Genomic DNA, 15,281 nt, shown 5'->3' on the forward strand with positions numbered 1-15,281 from the left:
GACCCAAGTTGATAGCAATCTCTCATTTGACAACCACGTGGCCAAAGTGGTTAGAAAAACATTTTATATAGCCCACCTAATCATGAAGGGATTCACATCTAGATCAGGGGAGGTCATCGTGCCTCTTTACTCATCCCTCATCAGGCCCATAATTGAGTACAATGCCCCTTTTGGGATGTACCTTACCAGACACCTGCAGCAACTGGAAAGACCCCAAAAGTACCTCACCAAGACAATCAAAGGGCTCAAACAGATGCCATATGCTGCCCGGTTAAAGAAACTCCAGCTCTACTCAGTGGCATACCGCCTGCTCAGAGGCGATCTGTGCCTGACGTATAAAGCCATGACCAACCCGGAATTAATGGACATGCTGCACCTCAGAAAATCCATATCCCATCGAGCCATGCGCTCGAGAGACTTGAACCTCAGCACTGAAATAAATAGGACATGCTGGAGGGACAGATTTATAACCCAGAGGCTCCCTTCACTCTGGAATAAAATCCCAGTCCAGGTTAGGCAGAGTCCCTCATTGACTCTCTTCAAGAGGAATCTTGATGAGTGAATGGGAGATCGAAGGTTTACCCCGGGTATCAATTCTGTGTCACTGTTAGACAGAGGCACAGTATACTAACCTCGAAAAAGGTTATAGCAAAATTAATTTAAAATGGGTGGCGAAAGCCAAACACATTCTGGCTAGGCTTATAAATGCCCTAGGGCAGATAGCCTAGTATGAACCTATGAACCTATGAACCTAAGAGTACTATTCTCAGATGTGGCAACTGTGTGTGTGTGTGTGTGTGTGTGTGTGTGTGTGTGTGTGTGTGTGTGTGTGTGTGTGTGTGTGTGTGTGTGTTTGTGTGTGTGCGCGTGCGTGTGTGTGTGTGTGTCTGTCTGTGTCTCTCTGTGTAGAGAGCAATGCTTTTTAGGCTAGTCACACTCCCTATAATTCAAATGCTCAACCTTTGCAAGGCTGCTGTCATCCACCTAGTAATACACCTCTGGGAAGCTGTAGCCCAGTAATCTCTGTAGCGCGTCCTGTAACTGGTGCCACTGTAGTATGATAAACTAGTTAGGTAGGAGTTCTATTCCCAGACATGGCAAATGTGGATGTATGTGTGTGTGTTCCTTTGTCAGTGCAGGGAGCAATGTCTTTGAATCCATTCACAGACACTACAACCTCCAATGGTCCACTTTGGCAAGTGTGCTGATGTCATTGACTGTGAAATACATCTTTGGGGAAGGGATAGGCCAGTAATCTCTGTGACGCATGCCATAACTATGTACTGCTGTAGTGTGATAAACTAGTTAAATGGGAGTTCTAACCCCAGCTTTGGCAACTGTGTGTGTCTGTCTGTGTAGAAGGCAATGCTTTTTAGGGTAGGCACACCCTGTACAATTTAAATGCTCTACCTTGGTAAGGCTGCTGATGTCATTCACCTCGAAATACACCTCTGGGAAGCTTGTAACCCAGTAATCTCCATAGTGTGTCCTGTAACTGCTTACTGCTGTAGTGTAATAAACTAGTTCGGTAGGAGTTCTATTCCCAGACATGGCCGGTGTAGATGTTTGTGTGTGTCTGTTGCTTTATCAGTGTAGTGTTAAGTAGGAGTTCTAACCCCAGCCTTGGCAACTGTTTGTGTGTGTGTGTCTGTCTGACTCTGTCTGTGTAGAAGGCAATGCTTTTTAGGGTAGGCACACCCCCTACAATTTAAATGCTCTACCTTGGTAAGGCTGCTGATGTCATCCACCCAGAAATACACCTCTGGGAAAGTTGTTGCCCAGTAATCTCTGTAGCACGTGCCATAATTGCGTACTGCTGTATTGTGATTCAGAACTCTGGTAGGGTTCTATACCCGCCCATGGCAGTTCTGGATGTTTTGTGTGTGTTTCAATGTCTGTGTAGGGTGCTATGCATTAGAGGCTAGTCACAATCAGTACATTTCAAATGTCATACTTTGGCAACCTGTTGATGTCAGCCAATGTATTATACACCTTTGGGGAAGGAGTCCTCCAGTAATCCCCATGGTGCGTCCTATAACAGCCACATGCTGTAGTGTGTTGTAGATCTCTGTTAGGGGTTCTCTACCCACACATGTTAGTTGTGGATGTTTTGTGTGTGTTCCACTGTCTGTGTAAGGAGTAATGCATTTTAAGCTATTCAGACTCATGTCAAATGCCCTACTTTGGCAATCCTGCTTATGTCAGCCAATGTGATATACACCTTTAGGGAAGCTTTAGGGAAGGAGTACTGCAGTAATCACTGTGGCGTGTACTATAACTAAGTAGTGCTGTAGTGTAATAAACTAGGTAGGGGTACTACTCCCGGACATGACAGGTTTCTGTGTCTGTGTGTGTTTGTAACTCGTATCCTGTGTGGAGGTGGGTGTGAGTGTGTGACACCTTGGCCCAATGTGGAGCGGGTTTTGCAAATTTCTTATATGATGGCCCTAGTATATATCACAATGTCCACTGTACAGGGATAACAGCTGTGAAATAGTCGAGAGGCTGAGGTGCATATCCATACCCATACATGTGACATCAAGGCCAGGCAATCACAGCAACCCCAGTATTACCCAGAGCACACTCTCAACCCATGTCTCATACACACACAGACACACACACACACACACACACACACACACACACACACACACATGCCGTGGTAACAGCCAATATGTGTGTAGTACACTGCATATTGGTGACTGATAGTAACTATGGTGTGAATGCAGTGGCCTACAGAGGGCATGGCACCCTGTCCATCAGTACGATAGGTACATAATTGCTGACAGTGCGCCTTCAGTATGTTTCCCACTGGACGTCTGCAACAACTGTGGTTCCATCAAATGTGATCCACAAAGGACATACCATGCCTTACACACATGCCCTGTATGGACAGATGCCACTGACACCAGAGAATACCTGTAGCATGCTATCATTGTAGGTGCAGAGTCAACCTGCTATCCATTACCTGGCCCCGCCACATGACGGCGGGATTGTCACATCTGATGATAACATTCTGTGTACACAACATGGGCCAAACAAACCAGGTACACTTCCACATGCCACTGTACATGAATGTGGGATGTGTGCACTTCCCAGACACCGTCCATGTCATGGCGTATAGAACACATACATGGTAAGCATTGCACAGCACTGGCCATACACAATAGTAACCCAGGTGACTGGATGGTGAATACTATACCCACCTGCGTGGGTCATTCCAGACACTACACCCCTTAGCCATAATGTAGACCATTCTCATGTGTCCTGATGCCAAGGGATACCCTTTGCCTAGCCTTTTACAGCCGTCTGGCATAGCCAGCCACTACACACCCAAGAAGCAATGCACAAATGCACGCCAGTACTGGCAGCCTGTGTCTGTGTGTGTGGTGTATGATGCTTCTGACCACATTCACACCAAGTAGCACCCCTATTGGCATACTGAAGCATGCTCTCTAATGTCAGACACTTTCACATATCCTTTGACCATAGAACCGCAGGATAACCCCTGTGGGACAATTGATACCTATGCATTACTGTACTGAGGCAAAGTAACTAGTTAGGAACTGCATTTGTTACCCTGCCAAGTGTGGCAATGTGTATGAGTCCCTTAGAGAGTATGGCTGTGTTGATGCTGACACCTGTTCATGTGGACAGGCTCATGTGCTACATCTACTGTATCGCAACAGTGTTGCAGATGTCACTCACCAGCACATATATGTCTGGACAGCTCACCAACATATCAGATATGTGGCGCATGCAATAACTGCATACACATGTGATAGCTATGCATAGTCAGTCAGGTGTTTGAAACCCTGCACTGGTAGGTGTGTGACACGCACATGCTTAGGTTTTACTCACCCACACCTTCCCTGATATACTTTGTCTCTGTCTGTCCCTCTCATACCCTCTCTGTTGGATGTGGAGTTGTACACCTGCTTTGCTTAGGCAGCAGCTTGTGTTTTGTAAGTGATGGTCATGATCAGCTGATGGCCTCTGCACCAATTGCAGTCCTCCTCTAACTGAGTGCATGTGAAACAGCTGTGGTAACATTCCCATAGCCAATTGCATGGAAACACACTCCAATATCTAGGAACATCATGTTGATGTTGACCCTTTACATCTACTGTGGGCAAGAACTAGATCTGCTGTTTGGCGGACAGCATCTCAGATGGATTGGGGATTTACCTCTAACACCATACAACACACAGGAGGGGGATGTGCCTGACCTGACTACAGACTGTAAGTGCTGCTATACTGCATGTGAAGTAATGTTGGTTTAACAGTGTGTGTGTGGATATGGCTGTCCTACATGTTGTAATACCTGCCATGTCAGTGCTATGTTTATGATGAATCTGCATCTACAGGGTCATCTGCAGACTGGGCAGTGTGTTGTGCCCTTGTTGTCATGTGTTACCCACAGACCACGTATCTGTGAACTGCAGAAGGGAGTGTGAGGATTGCAGTCTGTAGATGGTGAAAGCCATGACAGTTACTGACTTCATATCCCTCATAGGACACATGTTGCAACAAACCCTGTTACAACAGTACATGTATGAGGTTATCACAGCAGCATGTCAATACTGGCCCTGTGTATGTGCTTCCAGCCACAACTCTGTCAACCTTTTACATATGTCGTGCATTAAGAGGTGCATATGTGCTGTACACCATCATTAGTGTCATCATATCTGATAGCAAGCCAGTGAAATATCAGAATACTACACATATTATGTACAGTACAGGTAATATTTGATGACATTACCAGGACATTCTGTGGTCATTTGTACAGTACTGAGGTCTGTGTAACTATGGTGAATGTCGACAGTGTGTGTATTGTTAATATGCTCTTTAGCCTGTGTACAGACTGTGGTAGATGTCATTGTTATAGGTCCCATCCTATCTGATGTTACATGCTGCTCCACTGTATGTTACCGTATTGGCTTACATGTTTGTAGGGCCATACACACACATGTCCCATACCACAGACAGCCAGCAGACCACACCATGTAGCAGCCTGGTATATGTAGGGTTAGTCTGTGAGTGGCACATATGAGGATGGTGTTGAACAGATAGTCCATATACTGTACTTTTATGCTAGCTTATCATATGTGGCTGTGGTTGTGTTCACATTGGATGTGGTTATGCACCTTCACACAGGTGTATCTTACCCTGTGCTGTGACATGCCTGCAGAGCCTGCTATATATGCAGGCACATGTGCATTCCCCCATAGGAGATGTAGGCCAGTGTTTAGCCAGTCTGCCTGTAGCCTGCACAGTGCATTGTTACATGTCTAGCAGCTTAGTGTACTTATCCAGTGAGATGTCATGTGGAGATACTTGCTGGATGTACTGCTGCTGGGTCTCCCTTAACAGTCATGTATGTCAGACAGAACAGTGGGATGCTGTACAGATGTATGTCAATATCTAGTGGGATGTATGTGGCCATGGCACCCCTGTACCAGCGGCTACTATGTGTCAGGCCAGACAGGGGTGTGTGAATGCATAACCTATGGTGGCATATGTATAACAGTCGTTATGTGTTATACGCATCTACATAGCTAACATCCATATTGTCATGCATGGTACACATGTTTAGCACTAAGGGGTTCTGTGTATACCTCTGGACTGTAAAGAGTCTTTCAGAATGTCCACATATATTGGCGAATATCTGTGCTGCAGTCCACAGGGGTATTACGTGCTCGCAGTGGTACTTTACTAGGATGTTCTTAGGATGTCTGTCAGTAGCTAATGGCACACATGTGGAAAGCAGATGTGACCTCCCATACACACCATGTGTGTGAAGACAATCCCAATTACAGTAGCAATAGTCTACCAATATACCTGCTATACATACCTGACATCCACTTGCACTACGATGTTGGGAATATAGGGGCTAGGGTAGGGCTACACTCTGTGTCCAAGACATATGATGAGAATATCTGTACATATAATCATCTATATATATATATATATATATATATATATATATATATATATATATATATAATTACACATATACATATCAACATGTATAGATGGGTATGTATATGTACATAGATATACATATACACACCCAGATATATACATATACAGAGCAATATATGTCTACACATATACAGATAGTGATGCATATGCACATATACGTATGGATATCTACAGATATATCGACAGTAGTAGGTATATCGGTATAGATATGTATGCACATATAGTTATATATAAATATATATATATATATATATATATATATATATATATATATATATATATAAACAAAAACACTGTCGGACCACAACTAGAAGAGTACAGGGGCATATATGCAGTAAAAACTTCAATTATTGTAAAAAATAAATGGAGCCAGTGATTAGCGCTTTCATCCCTTTATTAAGTGTCAGGGACTTTGTCAGAAATAACAGATTTTAGTGGGAACATCATATAATGAACATGAAAGGGGTGGTGTGTAAAAATTCTAAACCAATGTACAGTCAGCTAGTTCAAAAACAGAACTGTGCTCCAATGAGCTAAATGTCACATAGCAAACAAGCACACAGAAAGAGATAAAACTGTCAATCAATTTAGAGTGGCAAAAAATGTACAGTAAGCTAGTTCTAAAACAAAACTGTGTTCCAATGAGCTAAATGTCACATGGCAAACAAGCACAGAGAAAGAAGAGATTGAACTGTCAATCAATATAGAGTGGCAAAAAATAAACCATGACCTTAGAAACAGTGTAGTGACAAGTAGGCAATGTAGGCAATGTGAAACTAGCAATGCCATCTCAAAGCACACTTAATATTCAGGTTCTCATTCAAACCTGGAGCGGCATCTGCATTAAGTCTAAGCTGCCAAGTTAATTCTTTAACCTCTAATAAATTGTTGACATACCAAAGAAATTGTCCAGTCCCTGTAAAATGAGAAATTTGAAATCTATAAAATTAGGGTAAACTAAACTGTGTTTCATTAAGGCATTTCTCATATCTCCATTTCTAATTGCTACCAAGTGTTCCTTAATTCTCGAAGTCAGTCTTCTCATTGTTTTACCAATGTAAAACGCTGGACAGGACTTGCAAACTGCAGCATGAATAACACATGTTGATTTACAGTCAAAATGATGGTTAAACCGAATAGTGTAACAATTATGCTTGAAATGAAAAGAGTGTCCTGTATGAATATGTGAACAGGCTCTATATATATATATATATACCAACATAACTAGGCATATCTGTACACATAGGATGTGCATATATATCTATATATATATATATATATATATATATATATATATATATATATAGCTATATACACATATATATATGTACATATACATATACCTATATATACACATATGTATAGATACATATATGTATAGGTATGTATACATATGTACATACGAAGAGGTGTACACATGGCCATATGTACATAGCACTATACAGATGTGTATACAGACATATGTATGTGTATACCTGTGTATGTACATGTAGACATCTATACACCTATATGTATACAACCATATACTTGTCATGAGTAAACGTCATGGTTGCATATACCCTCCCACATGTATCCCACCGTATGTATCGGCTATGTGTACATTATGATAAAACAACATATGTGATGCAACAGTCATATTAATGACAAGGACTACACAATCTGGGATGTAAAGGCAAGTGTTCAATACCACTCAATCTGGGTAATGACAGTTATATTGGTAACAGAACAGCTGTCCCCACAGTGGTCATGGCGTAGTGGTCATGTGTTGTGATTTCAGTGTAAAGGACCCTGAGTTCATTACCTGCAAGGGCTGCTCATTTTGTTGCTGGGCAGAACAATGTCTGCTGGATACAAAGTGGTAAAGGCAGTGTTTGTGCAATGTAGGCCACACATGTCAGTATCATGACATTGCTAGGTAGGGGTCTAGTCTCAGTGGTGGCAAGTAGTGTGCGTGTATGTGGATGGGTCTACATCAGGTTGCAGGGTATACACACCTCAGCGGGCCGCCTGTCCATGTGGCACAGGCAATACCTGGTATAGTAACCTCTGAAATGTGTTCAACTGTACCCCATATATGTCACTGCCATGGTGTCAGCACAATGACATACCCCGTTGTGCAATATGACTGCAGACCATTCTCATGCTGACACATATACACCTACAACACAATTGCATATCACTTTAGAGACCACAACCAAGCAGTGTTACTAACAGCTAGAAGGCATCATTGCTGGATGGCTAGACTACCTGCCAAATATGCCTCACACTCTACACCCTACAACATGTTACACTGCAGGACTGTGGTACACTAGTGTACAGGCACGATGTGCATCAGAACCATATCAGCCTGTCCCTGTATCAATGGTATGGATGACAGTGATGGGGCACAGGTATCATCATATGCACAGGGCATCCACGTGCTGACACATGTACACCTACAACACAATTGCATATCAGTTTAGAGACCACAACCAAGCAGTGTTACTAACAGCTAGAAGGCATCATTGCTGGTTGGCTATACTACCTGCCAAATATGCCTCACACTCTACACCCTACAACATGTTACACTGCAGGACTGTGATACACTGGTGTACAGTCACCATGTGCATCAGAACCATATTAGCCTGTCCCTGTATCAATGGTATGGATGACAGGGATGGGGCACAGGTATCATCATATGCACAGGGCATCCCCATGCTGACACATGTACACCTACAACACAATTGCATATCAGTTTAGAGACCACAACCAAGCAGTGTTACTAACAGCTAGAAGACATCATTGCTGGATGGCTACACTACCTGCCAAATATGCCTCACACTCTACACCCTACAACATGTCACACTGCAGGACTGTGATACACTAGTGTACAGTCACCGTATGCATCAGAACCATATCAGCCTGTCCCTGCATCGATGGTATGGATGACAGGGATGGGGTACAGGTATCATCATATGCACAGGGTGTGGTGTTGGTCTGCCAGAGGCTGAGGGTGGGCCATACATTTGACACCTTGTGTGTGGGTGAGGGGCGTACTCTGGGGAGCTGGCTGAGGTGATGTGGTGTGTGTAGGTATGAGGTTGCCCTAGGTGTGTTTGCATAGTGTGTGGGTATGCATGCACACAGTTCTGCCTTGTGGCTGCCCTACACAGGTGTTTATGGACAGCTGCAGGCCATACCTGGCAGGGTGTGCAGTTCACTGCCTCTGGCCATGGACATGTGGATTGTGCCTGCCAGGGATTCCACGGGCACATGCAGGTACAGGCATTGAAGTGCTACTCTCATCTGCTGATGACATTTGTCTGCTGGTACAACATCCCTCCTGGGACTGGCCAGGACTGCAAGCACATGGCTTGCTGTGGTGTGGTGTGGTGTGGACAGCACACCCCCCCGCACTGCTGGGGCTGCTACTGCCACTATGGGAGCCCGTTGGTGTCCTAGCATGCCCATGTTGAGTTCCAGCTGTTGGCATTGCTGGCCCACATCCACGCGGGCATCGCCACATCCCCACCACTTGTTGAAGCATGGACACACTATGGCTGATGAGGGCCATCATCTCATCATGCCGTCTATCCGCTTGCTTGGTAGAAGCACGGATGGCACCCGACACTTCACAGAGGCTGTCACTTACAGATGCGAGTGCAGCTCTCTGCAGCCTAAGGCCCTGTCTGGTGTAATGCTCAATACGTGACTACACCACCATTACAGCCTGGAACATGCTTCCGCTAGTTGCAGCTATGTTGCCTATGCCAGGGGCATGATGTCCAGCGGCCCTACCATGAGCACCCTGGGACATCTGCCTATGTGGCAGCCTGCCAGACATCTGGATATGCCTGCTGCGACTGGACACAGTAGGCATGGTTACCACACTTTCTTGTGCACTGCCACTGAAATCCAGCTGTCCGTCTGTTATGGACACTGGTGCTGGGGTGTGTATAGGCACTGTAACTGTGTGCGGGGGTGGGGTGGCTAAAAGGGGATGTTAAATGTTGGTGGAGTGTCGGCCCCTGACAACCCCACCTGTGCTTCAACATTATCATCATCATCAGTGTCTACATCAGATGCCTACATCAGATTGGGTGCAGGAGGGACCCTGACCCACCTCGCCACCAGTGGGGGGAAAACAGTAACCACACTTTAAAACCTGTACAACATTGCTTAACAGTACACACACACACACACACACACACACACACACACACACACACGCACACACACACGCACACACACACACACACAAACACATCTTTGTAATACCTACCTGTCCATAGCTTTACAGACAGTCTCACATATATGTTCATGTGTTACCCCATCCTGCATCACACTTGTTAACATACACACATGGATACCACTCATTAACATCACAGTCCTGTAAATGCCCACACAAGCAGGCACAACACAAGGCCTGTTGCTACATTACCTGCCTGACCTGTGTGTAGTGGAGTAACATGACCTCAATGCTGTCATTTGGTATGCACCCTCTGTATGGCCAGAATGATGTGCATGGCCCCTATATGTGTGGGGTACTATGTTGTACCCATAATAGCTCCAACTGGTGTGTCATGTGTATGTAATGCTCAGTACATGCTAGATATGCTGCTCTGTCAGCCCATCATGTGTCAGCTGTAATATGTGGATACACTCCCCTGGTGTTGACTATTACTTCCCCAATGCATCTGTAGAGCTGCATACATGGGCTGTAGGTGACCCCTCCGCTGACAGCAATATTAAGTGTGTACCTGAGGTCTACCTTCCCTCTGGATGCCTGATCCATGCTACAGGCCATATTATACTATTTGCTGCCCTGTGAGTACATGACAGGTATTCCTGTTGTGCAATGTGGCACTCCATGTCCATGTACTGCATGGTCCCAAAGGGGGGTACAGCCATATGAACACCCCACAATCACACATGCATACATGGCCACACACACAAACACACACATGCACACACACATCATACATGCATCTACCTCCCACCACTTCACCAGAGTGATCCTGCAGTCAAACTAAATAATCACCAGGATGCACACACACATACAGGTGAGGTTACACAATGATTGTACACATAGTCCTCCAATTACCCATCTGCCAACATGCAGAACATATGGTACAGAACACCATGCAGTTCAGCTATACTCACACCATGCTAGCAACGGTGTACATGTGTATGATGCATGGGCTGTGACTAGGTGATGCCCCTTCTCCTGGATGCCACTGCACCCATGTGCACATTATTGCTGTACACCTGTTCTGCACCCTGCCATGTACTGTGCACCACAACTCACAGGTGTCCAACCTATTGTGGAATGTGTAGTACTGTGTCAGTTATGCCAGCTGTCCCTCTCACAGCCCCTATGTGTTTCAGCAACATATACCTGGGATGATATGTAGACTGTTGTCATTGGTGAATGCCTGATGCCTGATTTACAGCTGTCAACATCAACAGACCATGTATGGCCACTGCAGAAATGCTTACACTGACAACCATCAGAGCATACCATGACTATGGGGGGTGTACACACTTTTATTGCTTTTACACACACATCCGTGATCTGCCATGGGACCACAACACTGCATATTTTAGCTGTATACAAGCCCGGTATGTAACATATGTCCTGTATTTTCACATGCAGTGTCTACAGATTGTGTTAGGTGTGCGGCTGATGACAGCAATGCATACACACCATGTGAGGATATGTGTGCACACCCTTATCATGATGGTTTATCACACCTCTTGTTGTGTGCACTACAGCAGTCACTGCTCATGGCAGGGGTAAACCTGCATGGGCCTTCTGCAGCTGCCAGTGTATGTTGGGCCTACCCTACACATGTCCCCCTATTCTGCATTATTGCAAGGTCTACTCATGTGCACATTCCATGGTGTTCACACGATGCTGCCACTATTGCAGTGTGGGTAGGGTTATGGCTGCCACAGGTCCTGGACCTAACTATATGCAGATAGAGCTATTCCTACCATCCTTAGGATCCCTGCTACAGTGCACTGGTGTTTCATGCTGAGCCCCCCTCTCAGCATTTATGCAGATGCACATATGTGTCAGCTTGCAGTGTCCCATACACTGAACACTACATGCTGCAGCTTAGACACAGCTGATAATGTGGACTACTGTAATGCCATATGCCATAGTGTATCTCAGCAGCAGTTGGCATTGCCCTACAGGTATGTACACTGATGTTGCACTATATATGGGTGTTGTTCAGAACATGTCGCTACTTTAGGCCATGTCTACCAACAGTATGTTACCCCCTGTGGACACAATCCGCAATGACAGGATGTTAGTTGTCATGCAGGTGTGTGACATACCCTTTCAATACCCCATCATGTTCGCCCCTGTGAGACCATGCATTTCATAGCAACAATACATGCACATGTACAGAATGCATTCAAGGTAGGTGTGTTAGATGTGTGCATGGAATATAACATCACCATTACATGTCCAGTGTGTTGGCATGCATCTACATAAGACATACTCACAAGCTTCAAGCTTCTGCCTTGCTGCTATCCTGGAGGGACCTACATAAGTGCATGAGAGATTCAATGTCAGTTGCCATACCTGTGGCACTGCTACAGGCTGGGTGCAGTACTACCATACATCAACCATAAATTCCCACAATACTACCACATCTGGACATCTGTTTATCACTACAATGCAGCAACACAATATTTGTATGATGTATCAGATATGCATGATCTACCTGTACCACTGCAGATATTTACACAACAGTAGTCTACTGATGTGCCCTGTGTCCTTACCTGCATGCTCCTTGGGTGGTGTGTGGGTGACACTCACCTCCACGAAGGGGTCCAGTGGTTGATGGTGTTCTGGACAGGCAGGTGCCACAAGGTTGGCCAGGAGCTCCTCCACACGTGCCAGGGGGGATGGATGGCATAGCCCCCCCTGTGGCAAGGTGATCCTCCCAGACTGCAGCAGCACACTGACGGGCATTGCGAAGCAGGTCGCTGCAATGATGCCGGACCTAATCATAACTGTGGTTATGCAGGCCAACATCATTGACCCTGTGGATGAGATTGTTCCACAGGGCGGTCTGCTCCTGCTGGTCATGTGCTGTCCTGCCAAAGAGGACCTGGTAGTGCTGAACCAGGTGGTTGATAATGACCTCATTCTCCTCCGCTGAATACATGGGCAACCTAATGTGTGCCATCTTGCCTGAAAAGCATGACGATGGAAACAGGCCTAAGCGACTCATATGGCAAGGTTACCACAGTTCATAATACACATCTCTGTCTCCCCCCACCATTTCAGCTTCAACAGACTATACACACAACTCATTAGGATATGGCTACAGCTAAACAACCGTTTGGACAGATTGTGTATTGTACCACACATTCTGCTATGTGATTGTAGCTATGTCCCCTGTATGGACACTAACATTGCTGGCCTGTTACTCACTTGCATGCCATTGTCAGGGCCACTATGGTTGCATGTATGCCAGTGGTATGGCTGCTCTGAGATTGCTGCACATCTGACAGTATGTGTTATTGGGGGGTTCTATGTATGTTGCTGGACATGTACTGGGATTGTGTAGACTATTACTACCAACATATGTACTATGACAGTGACACAATAACATGTATATGTTCCATTGGCCAGCTGATCCACCTCTCCACACCCATCTGACCAGAATACCTGACCACATCACATGTGTGTGCCAACCTGGGGCCTCCTCGTGTACTGTTACAGCAATACCATCAGGGGGAAACACCCAGGGGATTTTGGCCCCCCCTCAGGGCACACACCAACATGTTCCTGTCCCCTGAGCTCAGGTCTAGGGTCTGTTCCATACCAGGCTCCACAGACACATGAGGGATATGCTACATCAGTCTGAGGCACCCAGTACACATTAACACGGCCAACATGCTCCTCCTGCTCAGCCGCCAGACCTGGCACCTTCAGGACATGGACTGCTGTTGTGAGTGGAGTTGGTGGGAGCCTTGTTCCCATTGTGCCCATATTGGGGACCATGGGACATCCACATCACGGAACACACACACCATCCACGATGTTTACCCACCACATGTATCACATACCACCCCTGTAGACTGTCCTCTATATCTACCAATCCTGACCATCTCCATGTGTGTATCTGCCATACTTCCCCATATTCCCATTGCATACATCACAGGCGGGGGCACTGTGGTGCTAGGACTGGACTAACATGTGACATACCCATCCATGGTGCACACACTGCCAGCTGTAGATATCTGTGTGTATTGCTATGTGTGCTGCTGCCTCACACATAGCACACATCACTGTGGTAGTGATATAGAGGACACGTCTTTCCGTACATATCTGTTTGTGTGTGTGATTGTACAGATGTAGACATTTGCATATAGGTGTTTATCTATATGTGTGTAGATATATGTGAATTCATATATATGTGCATATATATGTCTACACATGGGTATATGTATATTTCTGGACATACATGCTGATATACATTTATCCTTAGATATTATATCTGTGACATGCACACATATGCATACCTATATGTGAGGTACATACAGACATCAGCTCCACAATCTCACAACACCTTCCTGCACAGCTGCACTGTTCTGCCTTGCTACAACACAGACAGGTGCCACATATAGACACGGCCTGACATTAGTGGGGTATATGTGGGACCTGTTTGCAGGTAACCCTATTACACACCTATGGTATTCTGCCATGCTACATTACAGATTCACCTGGGTATCCTGCCAGTGGTGGTCCATGGCTCCCACATGTCCATCATACTGACATTACTTCTACCACCAGCTATTAGCCATGTCATATGCATAATCCCCATTACACAACACACACTATGATGGCTTATATCCTGTCTGTCAGTGCTGACCTGCACAGTTAACAGCTATGGCCCTGTACCCACAGGGACAAACACTATTGTCCATAGCAGTTGTTCAGTTGACCATCATCACAACAACACCTGCTGGAACATATAACACATTCCACATCATCTATCACATATATACTTCACATACCTGTTGTGGGAATGATGTATTAATGACTGGCATCTGTGTAGATGGCTACATTTTCAGCTGTAATTTTTCTATGATTTGTCTTATTTTCCCATTTTTGTTTTAGCTTGCTTGCTTTCAATCTCCTGTGAACGGATTGAGCTGTTTGGGGTAGATTGTGGCTTTAGTAGGTGATGCACTTGATCAGGTGATGGCCGCTGCACCAATCAGTGTCCTACACTTGCTAACTGCACGCAGCTTGCTGTGTAGTGATTCCAATTGCCACTGTCATGGCAACC

This window comes from Protopterus annectens, chromosome 10.part0 (assembly GCF_019279795.1).
Source record: "Protopterus annectens isolate FY-2018-M chromosome 10.part0, PAN1.0, whole genome shotgun sequence".
In the NCBI taxonomy this organism is placed as follows: Eukaryota; Metazoa; Chordata; order Ceratodontiformes; family Protopteridae; genus Protopterus; species Protopterus annectens.